Genomic DNA, 22,082 nt, shown 5'->3' with positions numbered 1-22,082 from the left:
TGAGTTGACGCCAATACGGAACAAAAAATGAGATTTATATATTGTCAGAGACTGTATGCAGGCGAGAGAAGATAAGGCACATTTTAGGTCAAAGATATCGTGAAAGAAACTGAAAGATTCCTGCCATCTGTTGAGAATGCTGGGAAACATTTTTCCAAAGATATTGCAATACCCGAGAAAATGTCGGGCGATCGCAAAAAAAGAACACTGCATCTGAACGAGAATTTCTAGGTCGGTTACATTATGGGCAAGCGAGTGCAGCCCGAGAATGTCTCGGGCGTGCCACTGAAGAGATTTATGAGTGATTCCGATTTTAATTTCAAAAGTTACATGGCATGAAATAGCTGTGCTTTCTACTGATTTTTTGTGGAATGTGTTCAATAATTGTTCTATTTTCGGACATAATGATATGATTCTCTCCTCTTTTTGAAACTATCGATTATTATCGCCTCTAGCCAAGACCGAGTCCAATCAAGACCAACTACAATATCTCAGACGTTAACCGACCTATCGAAACTGTCCATAATAGCGAAGCCCATTAAATTATCAAGACAGGACAAGACAAGACAAGTTTTTATAGTGTTTTTACCCATTAAGAAACATGAGTGCACTAGGTGGACAAGTTCTTAGTCTAACTATGGCATTGCCTCAATACGACTATTCCTATGTTTCCTACGGAATAGAACATTAGAAGAGAAGTCGATTAGAAACATACATCGTGATTATTTTGAAGTCCATGGTAAAACCGTAGGGTGCATACATCATTTTGAGAATAAGTCTGAGGTTAGAGAAGCCAGCTTTCTACTTCCAAACTATTCGTGTTACTCGAAAAATATTAACTTAGATAGAATATAACTGATATTGTGTTATTCCGTCAGTGTCTATGTGCTTCAAAGTGTCTAGTGATTTAGATGCAGGTGTTTTTTTTACAATAATTTGTGTTTTGGTGTGGAAATGTTTGGCTGGATCTTGGAGTATAACAAAACTTATAAGTGTGACAGATGGAGCAATCTGTACACTGTTATGCAGAAGAAATAGTGACTTATAGGGCTTAGCTGGGTTGGTAACGTAGGATTTTCCACCACCAACACCTTCCGATTCATGCTGTGGATATCTGTTATCAAGTAGACTGCACCAAACTGAAGCTCGTGCATGTGGTTAAATATCTGTGTTGAGTCAATAGAGTTTTTGCACTCTTGTTCTTTAATGGGTAAAAACATATCGTATCTTTAGTGTCTGAACGTTTCATTACTAAGGTTACTATCATTGTGTGAAGTGCTGTTATGCCATATGCCAAAATTATATTGACATTACCAGGGCCGTTCACTGGGTTAACATAATCATTTCGGGTGTACTTGATCTGAGTGACTCAGACGGTTAAGGCGCTGGCCTTCTGATCCCAAGTTGGTAGATTCGGTCCTGGCTCAGTCTGGTAGTATTTGAAGGTGCTCAAATACGTGAGCCTCGTGTCGGTAGATTTACCGGCACGTAAAGGAATTACTGCAGGACTAAATTTCGGCATTTCGACGTTTCCCAAACCCGTAAAAAATGTAGTTCGTGGGATGCAAAGCGAATAACATTATTATTTCGGGTGTACTTCCCATTCATTGGTGGTGAATTTAAGAAATTATCCACCACTTCAAAACTGAGGCAACAAATTATGTTTCACATTCCTCATGAGAGCGAATAAATCGAGGAATTTCGCACCTTCATTTATTTTGAAATATTCAAAATGATGTTAGAAGTATTATTTTAACAGTTTTATCACGTATTTTCATCTATACGGCGAAGTGAAATCTGAGAGAAAACGTTATCTGACGAACTGAAATGTCTAAACAATCAGCTTGTTGGTCTCTTTTCTAGTAGAATATATCTGATTCTAGTTGATTATATGTGGTGCGTACTTGTTGGCGAATCGCTTTAAAAACGTGTAAAAGTGATTTTCCCTACGATGTTACATTTATCATGTTAAATTACCGCCGTTTATATAATATGTACGTGTAATTTTCGTGTTAGCCAATACCAGCAATCCGGCTACTTTGGCCGCCATGTTTTTTATATTGAGGATTGGAGTCGGTCTTGCTCGAGCATGTGGTAATCAGGGGGTGACACTTCTTCTTCTTCCACTTCGTGAAATGCTGTGTTGGACTCCTTGTGAGTTTTGCCCAGTCAATATTATTATGAGAATTGTAAAACACGGGAGAGATATGTGTATATATATAAACAAATGGGAGCACTGCCAGCACTGCGTTAAGGCCGGTCTCCATTGATTAACATTTAACAACAACATGTTAAATGTTAAAAATGTTAACTGGTTACACCATCAACATGTTAAATGTTGAAAACTGTTTCATTTAACATTGTGTCCACACTTAATAATCATGTTAAACTTGACTTCATTTTTTGTATACAGGTAGTTCATAATATCAATTTGTGGTAATATATTTAGGTGGTGTGTAGAATTTTCAAAAAAGGATAATGGAATCAGATGAAGAGAATTAGCGGGCGAGTTGGCCGTGCGGTTAGGAACACGCGGCTGTGAGCTTGCATCCGGGAGATAGTGGGTTCGAATCCCACTGTCGGCAGCCCAGAAGATGGTTTTCCGTGGTTTCCCATTTTCACACCAGGCAAATGCTGGGGCTGTAACTTAATTACGCCCACGGTCGATTACTTCTAAATCCTAGGCCTTTCCTATCCCTTCGTCGCCATAGGACCTATCTGTGTAGGTACGACGTAAAGCCACTAGCAGAAAGAAAAACGATGAAAGAGGATTTGCCCTTTATTATTGCCACTGTTGCTTCTTGTTATGATTTAGAAATGCATTTTTATTAGACAAATTTACTCCCCTCATCCTGCTCATTGCTTCAAAAGCAAACCATTTTGAGTATAAATTTCGTCCGCTCCCGCCCCCGACTTCCGACTTTTCCGAACATTTTACAATTCTCGACCGTACTGGGAGCGGAGGGAGGCTAGTTTTTTTCGATGCACTCGTGAGAACAATTATAGATAATTTCGAGTTCCATTGTTTGATGCGCTAGCGAGTGGTTGGCTGTTACAAAAGCTCTGTATTATCTTAGTGATTAAGTAGTTAATAGTAGTAGAACTTCAGCAAATTTTGTGTGTGTGTGATACATTTAGTTCCACAAATATTGGTCTTTAGTGCCTGTTTGTAGTAATTGAGATTAGTGGTATTTATTTACAATTTTTACACTGGGTAATTCTGTAGGCGTTCGCTAGATTACAAGCTGTAATTTAGGACTGCGTTGGAGAAGAATTTTTAAAATATTATTTTTAGATATCAGTAAGTTTGTTGATAAAATACTTACAAGGAGGGGATATTAAAAAGAGTCGTAACTTCGGCAGTAGTTTTATTAGTGCAGGTAATTGACAGGATAGTGCAAATAGCAGTTCGATTGTCCCACCTATCAAGAAGGAAACAACTTCTTTGTATAACGCGATACTGATGTAAATTTTGTTTAAGGAAGGGATTTTAACAGAATATATAGTATTTCACTGGCGAAATAGTTAACAGTCGTTCTATTGTTTTAGATTACTGCTGCTCTTCATATTCAAATATTGCATTGTTGGCTACAGTCGTGAACAAAGGGTGCAGTCAAATAAATATAAATAAAAATAAGCTGTTCTTGTGTTCCGATCATTTGTAGTTCTGAGTAGGTAGTTAAAGTATCCGCAATTTATATTTCGCTCCCTCGATCTTTCAGTATTCATGAGTGGTTAGCTAATAATAATAAAGTTCATATATCCCAGTAATTGCAATTCAAGTCCCTGGAGTACTAGGAGTAGTTTCGACAGAAATATTTTTGAGAAATTATTGTAGACAACGTTGTATTTTCAGTAATTAAGGACACTTTTATTCTCCGTCCCGTGGAGTAGGGAAAAATAATAGTAATCCACCAGCTGTAATAATCACGCGCCATAAGACCTATCTGTGTCGGTGCGACGTAAAGCCCCTAGAAAAAAAAAGTAATAATCACATAACCACATTTCAGTTGAGAATTGTAGTGAAGATACGTTACATCAGATAGTATCTTCCCTGTTATATTCGTGTTTTTCTCTGTGTACGGCAATCATGGCGATACTTAAGCATTTAACCAAACGCAAGGATTCATTTCTATTAGAGCATAGTAGGATAGAGTAATACTAAAGAAATAATCTTCTGACTACGAATTGAACTTTGTTGGTAATCCATCAGTACGGTAGTTCTTGCGAGTTTCAAACTATAGGCCTAATTGCAATTTTCATTTCTATTTGTGCTTAATAATATCATTTTGTAATTAGGATTTGTATGAACGTAGTTTAAAAACTGTTGTAGTGTATTGTAGTGACTTATCAGATATTAGAGTGCTTATTCTATTATTTTGTGTAAGCCACAACCCCTCCCATCTCGGACACAATTCAGCACAAATAAATACCGTGCAAGAGATTTGAGGCGTAGATCGCGACTAGGAAAGGCCAAATAACACAGCCTTAAACTGGAAAGGAGCCTGATTACCAATTAAAAATAGTAAGAGACAAATTCTACAAGTAATAAGATTCAAGTACACGTAATGAGGGTTTATTAATATCGTAAAATAAAGACAGAAGGAAAGAATAAAAGAAATCAATTAAAAGGATACGAACGGGTAATACATGAGTAGACTTGGTCCTGTTGGTGGCATAACATTGGAACTTGAGCACGACGTTATCAAACTCCAAGATAAAATTAAACTTTCGACGAGCTCATTCAGTTAAATGGAATATCATTATTGAATATGCCAGTATAAATATTCGTGTTACAGATCAAGCAGATCGTTCTTTCCACGAGTTTAATATCGTATCATCTTTCTCACACACGTTTCAACTCCACCCTCGTACCAACATTCACCATAGATGGTCAAACTCCCACGCATCACGGAGAAAAAACCCCGAGCAAGGAAAAATAAAATATGTCAGATATCAGCATGGCACAGAGAGAAACATATCTGGACCAAGGAAAAATATAAATAATCAAAATGAGAATCCCAGGCATTCGCATAGCCCAAATATAAGAAACATAAACATGGCGGCCCCATGGGTAAGCGAGCGGCCAAGGAAGGTGCGAAGGCAAAAGAAACAGCACCGTACGAAAAGCGAAAATAAGATACAGAAACAAGATTAAAATGTAAATTTAGCTGACCGATACGTCATTCTTTCACTCCCCTCTCACACCAACATACGTGCACATATTCAGACACAGCCAGCATCGGTAAACGATACGAGCACAGCGCCGGTTAAAGGCGAACTCAGTTTCATATAGCATGACTCCAAGATCACAAACGAGGTTTCAATAATATCCGAAGTTGTGTGCACAGCACAAAGGAATTAGCTGTGGGATCAGAGAAATCCCGTAGTCATGCACAAACCCTTAAGTGTTCGCACTTCGTACGACACGAGTGGAAGCTTGCACCGACACGAAGGGCAAACAGTCATTAGATGGCGAATTACATTAGAATGCAGTGCACATGAAAAGGTGTAATATGAGGTCCAAGTATCAACATATCATATTCACAAGAACCACAAGAAAACATGCTGTCCATTCAAACTGCGGAGCGAAAACACGCATATCAATCAGCTATGAATAATAGAACAAATATTACGAAAGAACAGTCGAACAAATAATAACATTAAAGAATTACCACACCTGGAATATATTAACCAGCAAAGTAAGAAGAGAGATGGTAGTATAGGCTAAGTTTGATTCTTTTAAAAACCCTTCTGTAACTCAAAAATGCTACTCCGATCTGCATGGGGTCCATATTTATTCCTCTCTCTAAACCAAAACAAAGATTCGAGTCAAAGAGATAAAATTAGTATCCGTGGGAAAGATCGACCATCCATGTTCACCATCGAGGGAGCTGCCCTCTCTAGTACAATCATGGAAATAGTTAAGTCATTCATGCTGAGGCCGGAAAAGGCCATTAGCAATAACAGAATAGTTACATTTATGAATTTGCCATGCAGACATGGCTCAGTAGTCTTGCGAATTTCAAACTTTAATTGTAATTTCCATTTCAATTTGTGCGTAGTAATAACCTGTTGTATTATAATTAGTATACGTCTGAATGTAGTTTAAAATCATTGTAGTGTATTATACTAGGTATCGTATTATAAATTAGAGTGTTTATTCTCTTACTGTGAAATATTTGTGTTGTATAGTATCTGTAGCATGTAAAATATCTGTGGTATCGGTATTAACTCTGTTGCTAGAATTCTGTTGCAGTAATTAGGGTAGACCTAACTGCAGTTAACAATTGTGTAGGGCTAATTCTTGTGTATTACTTTCGGCTTTCGGTAATTAACAGCAATTTTCATTCTGTTAGGGTGTTGTAGAAAAAAATTCGTACAACTAAGTAGTATTGTAGTGTAGTAGTCGCTTATATTAATTACCTTGTTATTGTGTGATCTGTGGGAATTATCCTAGACAATATTTCTTTCCTTTCCTTTCATTTTTATAGGCGATATTTCTTTCCCTTCATTTTTATTTTGCACAGAATAAGTTATTTTATTCTTCCTTTTCTTCCCACTATTCCGAAAATAATGGATAAGGAGTGCAAGTGTAGGAACTGTGGGTGTGGCCAGGCATTAAGGAGTATGAGGGAGGAGCTGGAGAGTGTGAGGAAGATAATTAGGATTCTCTCAGAGGAAAGAAAGGAAAGTAGGCCTCTCTCAAATAATGAACAGGATACAGTAGGTATAAAGGAGGGATGGGAAGGAAATGGGGGAATTGTAGAAGACAGGTGGTCTAATGTTTTAAGGGGAAGGAGATTGAAGTCTAAGGGCTCTGTTCAGGATCAGTATTCAGAACAAGTGTCGGTGAGAAATCGGTACGAGTCACTGTAGATAGAAAAACGGAGTGAAGATGAGGAACAGGGAACTGTTGCTGGAATGTGTGGAAGTAGGAGGAAGGGAAGAGGTAGGAAAGGGAACTGTAGTACAGTGGAACAGGGTTACGGGAGGGAGAAAAGGGAGGAGGAAGTACCTTCTGCAGCTATCAGGAGAGATAGGGCTGTCCAGGATGGGAGGGGATCAAATGAGGTGGGTAGGGTTGAGGCTCTGGTCATGGGAGATTCCATCGTTAGACATGTGGGGAAAGTGTGTGGCGGAAAGTGAACCAGGGTAGAATGTTATTCAGGAATTAGTTTGAGGCAGATGTTGAGGAAAGTAGAAGAGATGGAGGAGGGAAAAGAGAAGGTGTTTCACGTTCGTACTAACAACGTAAGACATGCAGGTATAAGTACCAACATAGTTGGGGATGTGGGATCTTCTAAATGCAGCACGGGTGTAGTTTAAAGAAGCTTAGATTGTTATCAGTGGAATACCGTGTAGGAGGGATACTAACTGGAAGGTGATTCGGGATTGAAATGAGACTATGGAGTGGGTATGTGGGAAAATCGGCGTGAGATTTCTAGATCCTAACGGGCGGGTAGGAGACAGGGATCTCAGCTCAGATGGCCATCACTTAAACCGCAGTGGTACATATAAGTTAGGAAATGTGTTTACATGTGTTATAGGCAGGTACATTCAGGGAACGGGGTGGCCTAGGGAGCGGTATTAAGGGAACAGGGAACCGGAAATCAAGTAGGGATGACAAAATGTTAGTGCTCAACAAAGGAATCTAATTAAGTAATTTAATATATTTAATTACCAGATATTGCAATAGGAGTTGAATCATGGTTGAGAAATGCGATAATGGGTGCAAAAATATTCTCAAGGAATTGGAGGAATTGGAGTGTGTATCGTAGAGATAGGATAGGAATGGTAGGAGGGGGAGTATTCATTCTGGTGAAAGAAGAATTTGTAAGCTACGAAAGCGTTAAGGATGAAAAACATGAAATTCTGGACGTAAAGCTTATCCCTAAAGATAATAGGCAACTTGATGTCTTTGGAGTGTACAGACCGGGAAAGGGTGGCGCTGACGCTGATGCATAATTATTTGGTAAAGCAATCAGCTATGTTGGTAATGATATGGAAAGGAATGTGATAGTAGCAGATGATCTCAATTTACTAAATGTCAATTGGGAAGTTAATGCGAATGACAGGAGGCATGAACAACAAATGGCAAATAAGTTAATATGGGAAGGGCAGCTGATTCAGAATGTGGTGGAACCAACAAGAAGGAAGAATATTTTTGATGTGGTACTGGTAAAACCAAATGAGCTCAAAGGAGAAACCGAACTAATAGGAGGTATTATTGATCACGACGCTGTGTTTGTCGTAGTTAAAAATAAATTGAAAGAAAGGAAGGTATTAAAATTAGGACTATTAGGCAGCACCATATGGCTGACAAAACAGGTATGAGAGAGTTTTTAAAAAGAAAGTATGATCGCTGGAAAATGGTAAACAAATGTAAACAGACTCTGGGATGGGTTTAAAGCAATTGTTGAGGAATGTGAAAATAGGTTTGTACCCTTAAAGATGGTAAGGAATGGTAAAAATCCACTATATTACAACAGAGAAGTAAATAGACTAAGAAGGAGGTGCAGGTTGGACAGAAATAGAGTTAGAAATGGCTATGGAAGTAAGAAGAAATGGAAGGGACTACTAGGAAATTGAATCTAGCAAAGAGGTCAGCTAAGCAAGCATAATTGGTGGTCATACAAATTTTAGTAAAAAATGGAAGGGTATGTATAGGTACCTTAATTCAGGAACAATTTCAAAGAAGGGAATTCCAGGAATCATTAATGAACAAGGGGAGTGTGTATGCGAAGATCTTCAAAAGGCAGAAGTATTCAGTCAGCAGTATGTAAAGATTGTTGGTTACAAGGTTAATGTCCAGATAGGGGAGGTGAGTAATACTAAGGAAGTATTAATATTTACCTATGATAATAATGACATTTACAGTAAGATACAAAAGTTGAAAACTAGAAAAGGAGCTGGAATTGATAAGATTTCTGGGGATATACTAAAGGCAATGGGTTGGGATATAGTACCATATCTGAAATACTTATTTGATTATTGTTCGATTGAAGGAGCTATACCAAATTAATGGAGAGTTGCTATAGTAGGCCCTGTGTATAAAGCAAAGGCTGATAGACATAAAGCTGAAAATTACAGGCCAGTCAGTTTGACACGCATTGTATGTAAGCTTTGGGAAAGCATTCTTTCTTATTATATTAGACATGTTTGCGGAATTAATAACTGGTATGAGAGAAGGCAGTTAGGTTTTAGGAAAGGTTATTCCACTGAAGCTCAGCGTGTAGGATTTCAGCAAGATATAGCAGATATCCTGGATCCAGGAGGCCAAATGTCTGTATTGGGATTGACCTATCTAAGGTATTGATAGGGTAGATCATGGAAGACTACTGGCAAAAATGTGTGCTTGTGGACTAGAAAAAAGAGTGACTAAATGGGTTGCTATATTTCTAGAAAATAGAACCCAGAGAATTAGAGTAGGCGAAGCTATATCTAACCCTGTCATAATTAAGAGGGGAATTCCTCAAGGCAGTATTATTGAACTTTTATGTTTTCTTATATATATCAATGCTATGTGTAAAGAAGTGGAATCAAAAATAAGGCTGTTTGTAGATGATGCTATTCTGTACAGAGTAATAAATAAGTTACAATATTGTGAGAGGCTGCAGGGTGACCTCGATTTTATTGTGAGATGGACGGTGGGCAATGGTATGATGATAAACGGGGTTAAAGGTCAGGTTGTGAGTTTCACAAATAGGAAAAGTCTTCTCACTTTTAATTTATGCGTTGATGGGGTGAAAGTTCCTTTTGGGGATTATTGTAAGTACAAAAGTGTTAATATAAGAAAATACCTTCATTGAGGTAATCACAAAAATATGATTGTTAATAAAGTGTACATATCTCTTCACATGGTTATGAGGGTATTTAGGGTTTGTAGTGAGGATGTAAAGGAGAGGGCATATAAGTCTCTGGTAAGATCCCATCTAGAGTATGGTTCCAGTGTATGGGGCCCTCACCAGGATTACTTGATTCAAGAACAGGAAGAAATCCAAAGAAAGTCAGCTCGATTTGCTCTGGGTGATTTCTGACAAAAGAGTAGAGTTACAAAAATGTTGCAAAGTTTCGGCTGGGAAGACTGGGGAGAAAGGATACGAGCTGCTCGATTAAGTGGTATGTTCCGAGCTGTCAGTGGAGAGTTGGCGTGGGAGGATATCAGTTGACGAGTAAGTTTGAGTGGTGTCTTTAAATGTAGGAAAGATCACAATATGAAGATAAATTGAATTCAAGAGGAAAAATTGTGGCAAATATTCGTTTATAGGAAGGGGAGTTAGAGACTGGAATAACTTACCAAGGGAGATGTTATTTAATTTTCCAATTTCTTTGCGGTCATTTAAGAAAGGCTAGGAAAGCAAGAGATAGGGAATCTGCCACCTGGGCGACTGCCCTAAATGCAGATTAGTCGTGATTGATTGAAGAAAAAAAACGTTTCTGAAAACTGTCGGCTTTTTTCACTTTGTCTCTGTATTCCTTTGATGAGACATCCCACAAACAAAGCCTTCCTGTTGTATCATTTATTATGTCCAGAGTAATCTCCTTGCTCCACTCCATTTCTGACTATAAGTTTTAGTACCGGTATAGTGCAGAGAGAACGACATACGTGCGCGTACTCTATTTGTAGCTTATAACAAAGAGAACGAATATTGCGGAGTGTTGTAACTATAATCCTACTTCACGAGAAGTACGTCGTTTGCATCGTTTAGGGTATCTGTCGAAATGGAAACAGCATGGAAGTTGCCGAATCTGTGCCGACATCTCACAAACAACGAATTGACTTGACATATTTTTCACTTTGAGCGGAAAACGCGCCAACACGTTAAAAGTGTTAACCTCAACGTTCTGAGTTAACATGCAAAGTCAATTGGAAGACAAAATCGCAATATACGTGTCCATTGTAACATGTTAAATTCAGCATGTTGGTGTTAAATGTTAATCAGTGGAGACCGACTTGAAAATTGGCAAACAAACAGTTCGTTGAATAACTTTAAGGTTAATTTTAATAATTATTTAGATCTTTTATTAATTTATTTATGGATCTAAATTAGATTACATTACATTTTAAACATTTTTATTCACCGTCGATATCATTGATGTACATACAGAGGTAGTTAAAGGTACAGTGTGAATCCTACCTAAGGTCAATTTGCGTGTGGGCTTCAAGAATACAATAGCTAGATTATGTACAGTACATCATGGTATCTAGTGAATAACATTTACTCCATATTGTACTAATTTTATGAGCTGCTTTTATGCATTTGGTGCAATAAGCAGGAAGCTGGAAATGAGAGACATGGGTTAAGGAGAAAGGTGGTTTCTTAGTAAAGAGGAATAGTGTGGTAGTTGATTTAAATAATATAATGGAAATTCATAAGTTGATTTACTTTCTAATAATTGTTAATCAACCATGTGAATAGCCTGTGTATATCCTTGGTCCTAGACAACTTAGATTTCTTTGTCGAAGTAAAATGTTCCGGCGTGGAATACTTATTCCAGTTCTGTCTTGCAGCGTAGTGACTCGTGTTCCTTGCAGAGGAGCTTTAAATTGTTATGCATGTGTAGGGTCACCGACTGCACAAATAGCTGACGTACGTTAAGTACCATGATTTGCTGAAGCATTTCATGTGTTGAAACGTCAGTGGGTTTTTGTACATGATTTTCAGTATGTATTTCTGGCAAGTGTGAATCAAGTATTCCACCCAAATTGTTAATTCCATATTGCATTTGCAACTGAACTAAGGCAAATTATACATATATCAAGGCTCTTCTTGAAATAACATTTCTAATTCTGTAAAAATATAAATAAGCGTCTGTAGTTTAATGATCAAATTTGATGCCAGAAAATTCAATTTCAGGTAACTATCTGTGATTATACCTAAGTATAAAACATTTCTTGATTTCTGAAAAGTATAGCAGTTGCAGCTTTCAGTATTGTTGAAAGTTGGTGTGTGGAGTCTTAGTGTTAGGTTGTGTGATGGATGCATTGTTTTATTATGCGAAGATGAGAGGGGTATTGTTTTATTTTCATAGTAAGTAGGTGGTTGTTTAGCCATTTCTGAACTTAAATAGCGTTTCTTGAGCTCTGTTGAAGGCGTCCTCACAAGTTTCACCCGTGTCTGTGACTACCATGTCATCACCATATGAGATAATTTTTGCATTACAGTTCAGCTCACACAGATCAATGATATACAGGTATAACATAAAAAGAATTGGTCCTAGCACTGTTCCTTGGGGTACTCCGATTTTTATTTGAACACTTTTACTTAGAGTTTCCTTGGTACTTACCTTTTGTATTCCTTTAGGAAGAAAGCTTTAAATTAGATTTTCAGGTATTCCACGAATGCCTGCTTTTCAAGTGTTCTAAAAAGTGTACTGTGGTGTACGGTATCAAATGCCGTTGTTAAATCCAAAAATATAGAAATAGACCTCTACCGCCTTACCGACTGTCAGCAGTAGAAGTTAAACATAGACAAGAAAATAAAGTCAATAGACACAAAAATCGTTAATGTTAAACACTTACCGTTACATAGGTTTACCCAACAGTTACCCAGAGACCATGAACCTAAAATTACCCTTGGTATGGCAATAAGTTGTTTCAACACCATCAAAGAAAACAAGAAAACCAGGTACATAACATTTTATTTAATAAATAAAAGGGTAAAAGTAGACATAATCAGTATAAAATGAATGAAAGAATGAATGAACGCCCTCGAAAAGAAACTATAATCTACATAAAATGCAAGGTGATGCAAGAATATAAAATGTTCGGCCGAACGAAAAGAAAATAATATACTTTCAATTTTTCTTAAAAACCTCCCAGAAACTGAGGACTTAGTAACCTGCTTACACTTCAGCAGAGACCATTTCTTTACTTAAATCATTCTCTTAATGGTTTCAAACAATTTAATTTTTTTCATTATTATAATTATTATTAATTTGAACAGTACCAGCTACAATCCAGAGATTCCACCAGAATTCAGTACGTATCTCACTGCCAGAAAAGATAATAAATCATACCACCCAGGCATAGTATAGAATAAAACAATTCCCAGAGAAAAATAAGAAGGAAAAAGGAGAAGGAAAAGGCAAGTAAACCAAGTTAATACACCACCAGGATTTAGAGTCAGCCCAAGACATATAATTAGAAAACGACGTAATGACAGAACCCACCCATGAAAATAATAATAATAAAAATGGTAGCCGAGATCAACCCAACCAGTTACTATGGAAACGTAAACATCCCATGCGTCCATAGCAACCACCAAAATCAAACAAGAGCAACAATGGTACAAATACCGGAGGGAAAGAAACCCCAAAAACATAATTAAAAAGAAGCCTAGGAGAATAAATAAAATTAACCAGAATTAGAATGTGGCAGAAAAACATTTCACCGAAATCCAGGTGAAACCTCTCGTGCTCCATAGTTTATAAACAGCGTAGTTACTTTTCCAATTACACATAACATTCCGAAAACGTTAGATAGATATAAACCAATTTGCCTTTTCAAATTAGAAGAAATATGAAATCATAATTCCTTTTTGGAAGTAACCTTCTTAAATTTCACTACCCACGCCTTTCAGAAACAGTTAGGCGATATAATCAACATACAATAGGGAACCCGAATAAAGAATGCCCTAACTAAAATCAAAGAAGGTGAGGATGGACGCTTTTAGAAGTTTCACACACCAGGATTCTTGAGACACACCGTTTGTACACCACCTTCAATAGAATCCAGAGGCCAAAGGAATAGAATTTATGAAGAGACTTACATGTTGGTTGAAGCTGCAGAAACACGTTACTTACGTAGAGGTTCAAGTACTTTACACATCATAAGAAAACTAAATAGCTCAGAGGACGTTCAGTAGAAAAGTGTTTGAAAAAATTTTTGAGGGCAAGCCCTCATTCAAATGCCATCTATCCAGGCTTCATGTCGCATTTAGAAACCAAATGCCGGAGCGGAGTAATCACACGTCCTTCCTCCATCGTACTCAAGGCAAGACTCATGGCGGACCACACCGATAATGAGCATGGCCCCACAGAACGGAAAGCGAAAGTCATAGACTCGCCCACCAACTTAGGGCACGTAATTTTACCAGACCAAGATAAGGATTGCAAGAGAAAACATTACAGCAATATAATCTCATGGTGACAATGACGAAGATGGTATCAATTAAATAAAGTGGGCAAGGCCACGTAGAAGGTACTTGTAGAATACAAGACTGAAATAATTCCGAATGACACAATTAAAAAAAACACAAATGCAGTATTCGAAATATGGTTGGGGAGAGCTAATACTCGTCACCAACGTCACAGACCTCTTGGATCTATCAATGGTTTTATACAAGTAATCAGTTAAAGAGAATATTGCACCCTGAGCGCTAATTTTTGGTCTAAAACCAAACTGAATTGGGAATATGTACATAATCATGTAATTATGTAATCTGGTTTTAATGTACTTCTCTAGTAGTTTTAAAAGTTGCGCTGTGAGAGAAATTGGGCGATACTTTTTAAAATCAATCTTATCGCCTGATTTATGGATTGGGACTATTATAGCAACTTTGAATGGGTCTGGAATTTTTCTTTCATTAGTGATAGAATGAAAATGTGTTGCAGAGGCTCTAGAATATGGTAACTAATTGTTTCAAGTGTGTTACTAGAGATGTTGTCATAGCTATTAGCTGAGTTATCTTCTAGTGCAGCTGTGTGATTCATTATTTCTGTTTCTGTTATGGAAAGGAAAGAGATAGATTGTGGTTGAGGTGTTGCAATAATGATTTATGTATATGTGTCATTGGCTTCTCTGCTGGTATTTATTATTTTGTCAACAAGTTCTAAACCTATACAACTGAAATAATCCACAAATTTGTCTGCAATGATAGTTGGTTGGGTTGTTTCTTGTAAGTCTGTAAGATTTATGCTATCTATATCCGATTTTCTGTTCTCCTTCCTACATGTTATATCATTTATATTTTCCAGAGGATTTTAGAATTGAGCTCGACGTAATTTTATTAGAATAGTACTTCTTTTTTGCTATTTCAATGAGCCTCTTTATTGAGTTTCGGTAAGTTTTATATTTCTTGATAGTGTTTGTGATCTCGTCATTTATTGAGGACCTCATCTTTGTTTTAGAATTGTCTGGTGTAATTTGTCCCCTATTCTAATGGAAGGTAGGATTCCAGTTGTGATCCATGGTGTTATATTTCTGAATTCTGATATTACATGTCTTGTGTTAGTAGAGTGTTCAGAGATATATTGAGTTAATAGCCCAATAAAACTACCTGCCGCTTTGCAGACATAATGTTCATTCAGGACAGATTCCCAATTTTCCTTTTCTAAGGCTTTATTTAGAGCTCATGATTATTCTGGCATTGTTTATTGTTTTTCTTTCCATTTGTTGTATATGATATTTCTGGGATTGTTTATGTATGAGAAAAGTAGGACTTTGATATGTGATACTGGTATGTAGAACGTATGAGTCAAAATTGTTATTTTTATGAGATTTAACATTTGTGTGATCTATGCATGTTCTAGATTTTGAGATTATTCTGGTTGCAGAACAGATATATGAAATGAAACCATTAGCACTTACGGTGTGTATGAATTCATTTTTGAGCGTACTGAGCAGTTGGGTTTAAATGTCAATGTTAATATCTCCTATAATTATATAATGTGTGGCTGAATGTAGCTGCTGAAGTGGGTTTCTTAGTTCTTCTATGATTTTCTCTGGGCTTGTGAAGGGTGATCTGTACATAGCAAGTATCAACTCATTTTCTTTATTATATTTTAAGTTGAGTAGACTACCATTTGCAGCTTTCAGGCTTTCCACAGTAGATATTGCAACATTTTTTATGAGAATGTGTAGAATTTTGTGGGGGATGACGTACTCATTATATCCTAAAATATCCCTAATGAGTTGGATTTCAGATTGTATTATAATGTCTGGTTTATGGTCCAGTTGATTTAACATAACTAGAATGCCTCCAAAATTTGTAATCATGCCACTTATATTCAGGTGCATATTTCTCATTCTTGCAGTATAGTTGATTAATTTGTTCACGTCTTGTGGGGTGTTTAAAATGTCTGTAGTGATATTATCTTGTAAGGTAAGAGCGAACTCATGATCTAATTTCATATCCATGCCTATTGTCTAGTATTACTATTTGTAATTGCTTGGTGCACATTTCGAGAGAGAATTTCAGTGTAAGTATATTTATGAAAGTAACAAGTTCCCTCACACAATTAATGTAACAACATGTGTATATTAATGACAGCAAAATCATACTGTAAGGATATTGACTTATTTAACCATAATTTACCTACTTATAATATTAGATTCTTGCCACTGACAGCACCACGACAGAGCACTTCTGCTGGTGAAAACCACACAAGCCTTGGCTTGTAAACTTCGCTTGCACCAGAGCCACCTTTTCTTTTTTATCTTTTCAAGTTCTTTTCTATCTTCTTTTTAATCTTTTTCTTAACCGAGTCAAGTGCACCAGGCTTCCCAGCATATTTTAGTTTTGTAACAGTTTATTGTAAGCTACTTCTTTCACATTACATTTAAGATATTTCTTCGACGAAACGTCCTACAAGCACAGATGATTTTGAAATAAATTTGAAAATTTAATAATCCTCTTCCCCGACCACTTCGAATCAGCCATTTTTACCGTTTAAATTGAAAAAAGGGTTGTTTTATTTTTGGCTGGTGAGCTGATGAGGTGGACTTCTAGCTGGCGTTAGCGGATGCGAATTGAATCACTTGACCTCCTATACACCGTTACCTGCTACCAAATGTGAATATGTCCACCTTCGCAAGCCGCTGACAAATACTAGCCGGCTGTTTGTGCCAGCTGCGAGTTTAATGTTCACATCACGCTGATAGTAGAGGCTTCGTAAATTCGCGACTGGCAACTAGTCTAGTCTGGCCCTCGCTTTAAAGACCTTTAGACCGACAACACCGTAAGGATCAGACCATCGACGAGGAAAATGAAGCATATCCCATTCAATGCGGAAGTCCAACAAGGATGTTCCCTTTCGCCGATAATCATTAACATCTTCATAGAGTATCTCCTGCGCTCCGCAGCAACTACTTCCACCAAGGGATACTGCATTAGAGCTCACCCCTTCTCCGTCCTGGCTAACGCGGACGACATTAATCTCATCACTAAGTCTGTGGAAGGAATCAAAAACATGCTGGAAAACGAAGGAAGTGAAATTTTAATTATTGTTTCTTAAGTATTCTTCTTCATCTCTTTTTTCTGAGCATTCTTTGCAATAATATTTTAACCACGGGTCAACCATTAACTAATCACGGATAAGTTATCATCCCTTTAAAGAACAAATTAAATTTAGTGAACCCCGTTTGAGTATTATCTCCCGTTGTGTTTTCATCGTGTTTTTCGCCCTATTTTTAATTTTTGGCTGGGCGATTACAGGCAAGTTATATATTTAATGGTTTATACTTTGATGGCCTCATTACTTTTTCTGGTGGGATTATTTAATGTTTATAGCATTTAAGGGAACGTGGATTTAAGATTATTGGCACATGTTAGTTTTTAATTTGGCCTTTTTGGTAAAGTTCCCCATGTATTTATTTTGTTTATGATTACCCAGTCCAATGTCAGCCCGAAGAAGTGCGTGTCGTTGCACTTCAGGAAGAAGCTCGCCCTCACAACCGAATTTACCATCACCGGGGGAACGGTGACTGTCCTCAAGTAAGGAGAACCCTACCGACATCTTGGGGTTCCAACGGGCTTCAGGTTGACTAGACGCTGAACGACGCCATTCAACAGAATGGAGAAGGAGGTCGACGCCATTTCATCAAGTCTCTCGGCTCCCTGTTAGAAACTAGATGATATACGAAATGTCGTCACTCCGCAGCTCGAGTTTACGCTCAGGATCTTCAACGTCAAGAAGTCCCTGTTTAAAGACCTTGATATGAATATGAAGTAAGCCACAAACTTCGTGTTAAATATATCCAAGCGCGCCAGTCCGGAGCTTGTCTATATTCCCATGAGCCAGGGCGGCGCTGGAATACCACCTCTAGCAGAAGTGTCGGACTTAGCAGCCATTAATAATGTTTCCGGGCTGCTAAGGTCTCCCGACCAAACCATCGCTACGTTTGCGAGGGAGGGACTACAGACTGCGGTGAAGTAGAGGATACGGCGTCATCCGACACCAGGGGTCATAGCCACCTAACTTTCTGGGTCCACGGAGGACCCCTTCTACCTGTACTCAGGAGATGTGAGGACACTATGATCCTATGCGAGGTCAACGACTCGTCGGATGAAGGTGAGGAACCTAGGGCACAGATGAGAATGGGCTGAGACTCTTCGAATGTGGAAACTATATCTACCACACCCAGTGGACAACTGCGGCTTTGCTGACCGAGAATCGCGCCGTGATATATCGCGATTACTCCGAACCTGCTTGACGGAGGACTACAGACACTGACTGCTCCGTAATACGATCAAGGAAAGGTATAGCCAGCCTAGACTAGTATTATGTCTTCGAACCAATTTCTCTAGGCCGGGGGGTATACCATGTTCGCGGACTGATGGTTCATTCACCGTGCCCGCCTGGAAGTGCTCCCCTTCAACGGGTGTCGAAGATTCGAAAGGGAGGCAATGATCGCTGATACCATAGATGGGGTCGACACGAAGAAACTACGCCTCACTTTATCAACCAATGCCACCTACACCTATCGACGATCACGAGGTGACACGTCGCGGTTCTCTACAGACTCATTAATGTGGTACCTGCCCGGTCTTGCGTTTGTCGCAAAAACCAACAAGTCCCGTTTCAAGATCTTATTGAGGCTGATGCGGCAAACAGTGTCACACAGTACATCAGGACCCTACAGCCAGACCACGTCGTTATTAACAAGGCTAATATTGCAGCAATCGTCGACGTTACCATCCTTTTGAGGACACTACCTGTCCCTGCAGAAGGCTCGCGACGTTAAGATTGCTAAGAATGAGCCGACTGCAGGAGTTTTACGCGAAGGTGGCTACACCATCAACCGAAAGGCCTCAGTTATGGGCTAGTTCGGTACCTCGCACAGTGCCAACGCGGAAATCCTCGACTGCTTGGGCATCTCCAAGAGCTAATCTCGCATGATGTCCAACTTATATGTCTCGGACACGATCCGATGGTCACGCGATTTCTGCGTGGAACATGTCAGCATCCATCGTCAGGAAATCTAATCGACTGGGAAGCAGTGTTCCTTTTTATAAGTTTTTATTATACCATGCTACATTTTATTGTGAATTATAGGTTTGTATGGGTGTCTGAATGGAGGGCGGTTGTAGCGCCGTGCACTACTATATAACAGTAATCTAGGCCAAGCGCCCCGTGCTCTGTAAGGGTTTACTAATTTATATGTTAGGTAAAATTGTGGATGGGTTCCTCCACCTTACCCTGTCCTACTTAGGCCTTTAAGGTTTCACGGGGTCAAGTGGGAGGGAGAATTTTGGACCACTATCTATCACCCGCTTACACTTATAATTTAATACTAGGCTCCTCGTGCCATTCCAGTTATATTGTCAGAACACCACTACACCCCTAACAACATATAAAAATACCATCCGTTCTACAATTGATTATGGCAGTACGTTTTTTGATATTGCGGTCAATACGTGTAGGACGTAATTAGATGAAATACAGTGCCGAGCCCTAATAATAATATCGGGAGCACTTCAATCTACTCCCACCAATGCTCTGTTAATCAATATCTCAGGACCTCCTCTTATACTCCGAAGATAAATTTTAGCCATCACGTATCTACTAAGAAAGTTGGCACTTCATATTAACACACTCTTACTCCAACTCTTAAATAATTACAAAAAACGTAAATGGCTTAAATGGCCGAACGATCCAGAAATTCTCGGTGATTACCGGAGGTAGAACAACCAAGAAAAGATGAGAAAGAGGCAACTGTTGCTGAGAAGTGTGGAAGTAGGAGGGAGGGAAATGTAGGAAAGTGAAATGTATGAGTGGTGGATAGGAAAATACAGGCGGAACAGGGGAAGTAGATTCTCCCGCTGTCAGGAAAGATTGGGATGTCCAGGAGGGGAGGGGATCAAATGAGGTGGGTAGGGTTGAGGCTCTGCTCATAGGGGATTCCATTGTTAGACATGTAGGGAGAATGCGTGGAGGAAAAGGAACCATGGTAGAGTGTTATCCAGGAATTAGGTTGAGGCAGGTGATGAGGAAAGTAGAACAGAAGGAGGAGGGAAAATAGAAGGTGGTAGTGTTTCACGTTGGTACTAACAACGTAAGACAAGGAGGTATAGGTACCAACATAGTTGGGGATGTGTGGGACCTGGCAAATGCAGCACGGGTGAATTTTAAGGAAGCGGAGATTGTTATCAGTGGAATACTATGTAGAAGGAAAGCTGACTGGAATGTGATTGGGGACTTAAATGAAACTATGGAGTGGGTATGGATTGGGTAGATCATAAAGGGTGTGTAGGAGATAGGGATCTGTGCTCAGATGGCCATCACTTAGACCGCAGTGGTACATATAAGTTAGGAAATTTGTTTAGAAGGTTTCTGGGAGGCACATTCAGGAATAACGGGGTGGCCTAGGGAGCGGTTATAAGGGTACAGGGAACTGGAAGGCAAGTAGGGTAACATAAAAATATTAGTGCTCAACTGTAGAAGTATTGTACAGAAAGGGATAGAATTAAGTAATTTAATGGATATATATATACTTGCCAGATATTGTAATAGGTGTTGAATCATGGCTGAGGAATGATATCATGGATGCAGAAATATTCTCACGGAACTAGAGTGTGTATCGTAGAAGTGGGATAGGAATGATAGGATATGAGTGGGAGTACTCATTCTGGTGAAAGAAGAATTTGTAAGCTACGAAAAAGTTGAAGATGACAAACATGAAATTGTAGGTGTAAGCCTCATCTTTAAAGATATTAGACAATTTGATATCTTCGGAGTGTACAGACGGGGAAAGGGTAGCGCTGACGCTGATTCAGAATTATTTGATAAGATAATCAGCTATGTGGGAAACGATATGGAAAGGAACGTGATAGTAGCAGGTGATCTTAATTTACCAAATGTCAATTGGGAAGGAAATGCGAACGATAGGAAGCATGAACAACAAATGGCAAATACGTTAATAAAGGAAGGGCAGGTAATTCATAAAGTGATGGAACCAACTAGAGGGAAGAATGTTCTGGATGTGGTGGTGGTAAAACCAGATGTGCTCTATAGAAAAACCGGTAATAGATGGTGTTAGTGATCACGAAGCTGTGTTTGTCGTGGTTAAAAATAAATGTGAAAGGAAGGAAGGTATTAAAATTAGGACTATTATGCAGTACCATATGGCTGATAAAACAGGCAGTGAGGGAGTTCTTAAAATGTAACAATCATCGATGGAAAACGGTAAATAAAATGTAAACCGACTCTGGGATGAGTTTAAAGCAATTGTTGGGGAATGTGAAAATAGGTTTTTATCTTTAAAGGTGGTAAGGAATGGTAAAGATCCACTATATTATAACACAGAATAAAGAGACTAAGGAGGCGCATGTTGGAAATACATATGGTTAGTTATGGCTGTGGAAGTAAGGAGAAATTGCAGGAAGTTACTGGGAAATTGAATCTAGCAAAGAAGTCAGCTTAGGATAACATGAAGGCAAGCATAATGGGTGGTCATACTAATTTTATTGAAAAATGGGATCCCTTTTGGGGATCATTGTAAGTACATAAGTGTTAATACAAGGTAAGCTCTTCATTGGGGTAATCACATAAATATGAATTTAAATAAAGGGTACATATCTCTGCACATGGTTATGAGGGTGTTTAGGGGTTGTGGTAAGGATGTAAAGGAGAGGGTACATAATTTTCCGGTGAGACCCCAACTAGAGTATGTTTCCAGCGTATGGGATCCTCACCAGGATTACTTATTTCAAGAACTGGAAAGAAATCCTAGGGAAAGCAGCTCGATTTTTTCTGGGTGATTTCCGACAAAAGGGCATCGGTGCAAACATTTTGCAAATTTGGGCTGGGCAGACCTGGGAGAAAGGAGACAAGCTGCTCGGCTAAGTGGTATGTTC

This window comes from Anabrus simplex, chromosome 1 (genome assembly GCF_040414725.1).
Source record: "Anabrus simplex isolate iqAnaSimp1 chromosome 1, ASM4041472v1, whole genome shotgun sequence".
In the NCBI taxonomy this organism is placed as follows: Eukaryota; Metazoa; Arthropoda; class Insecta; order Orthoptera; family Tettigoniidae; genus Anabrus; species Anabrus simplex.
This window is presented reverse-complemented; position numbering follows the sequence as displayed.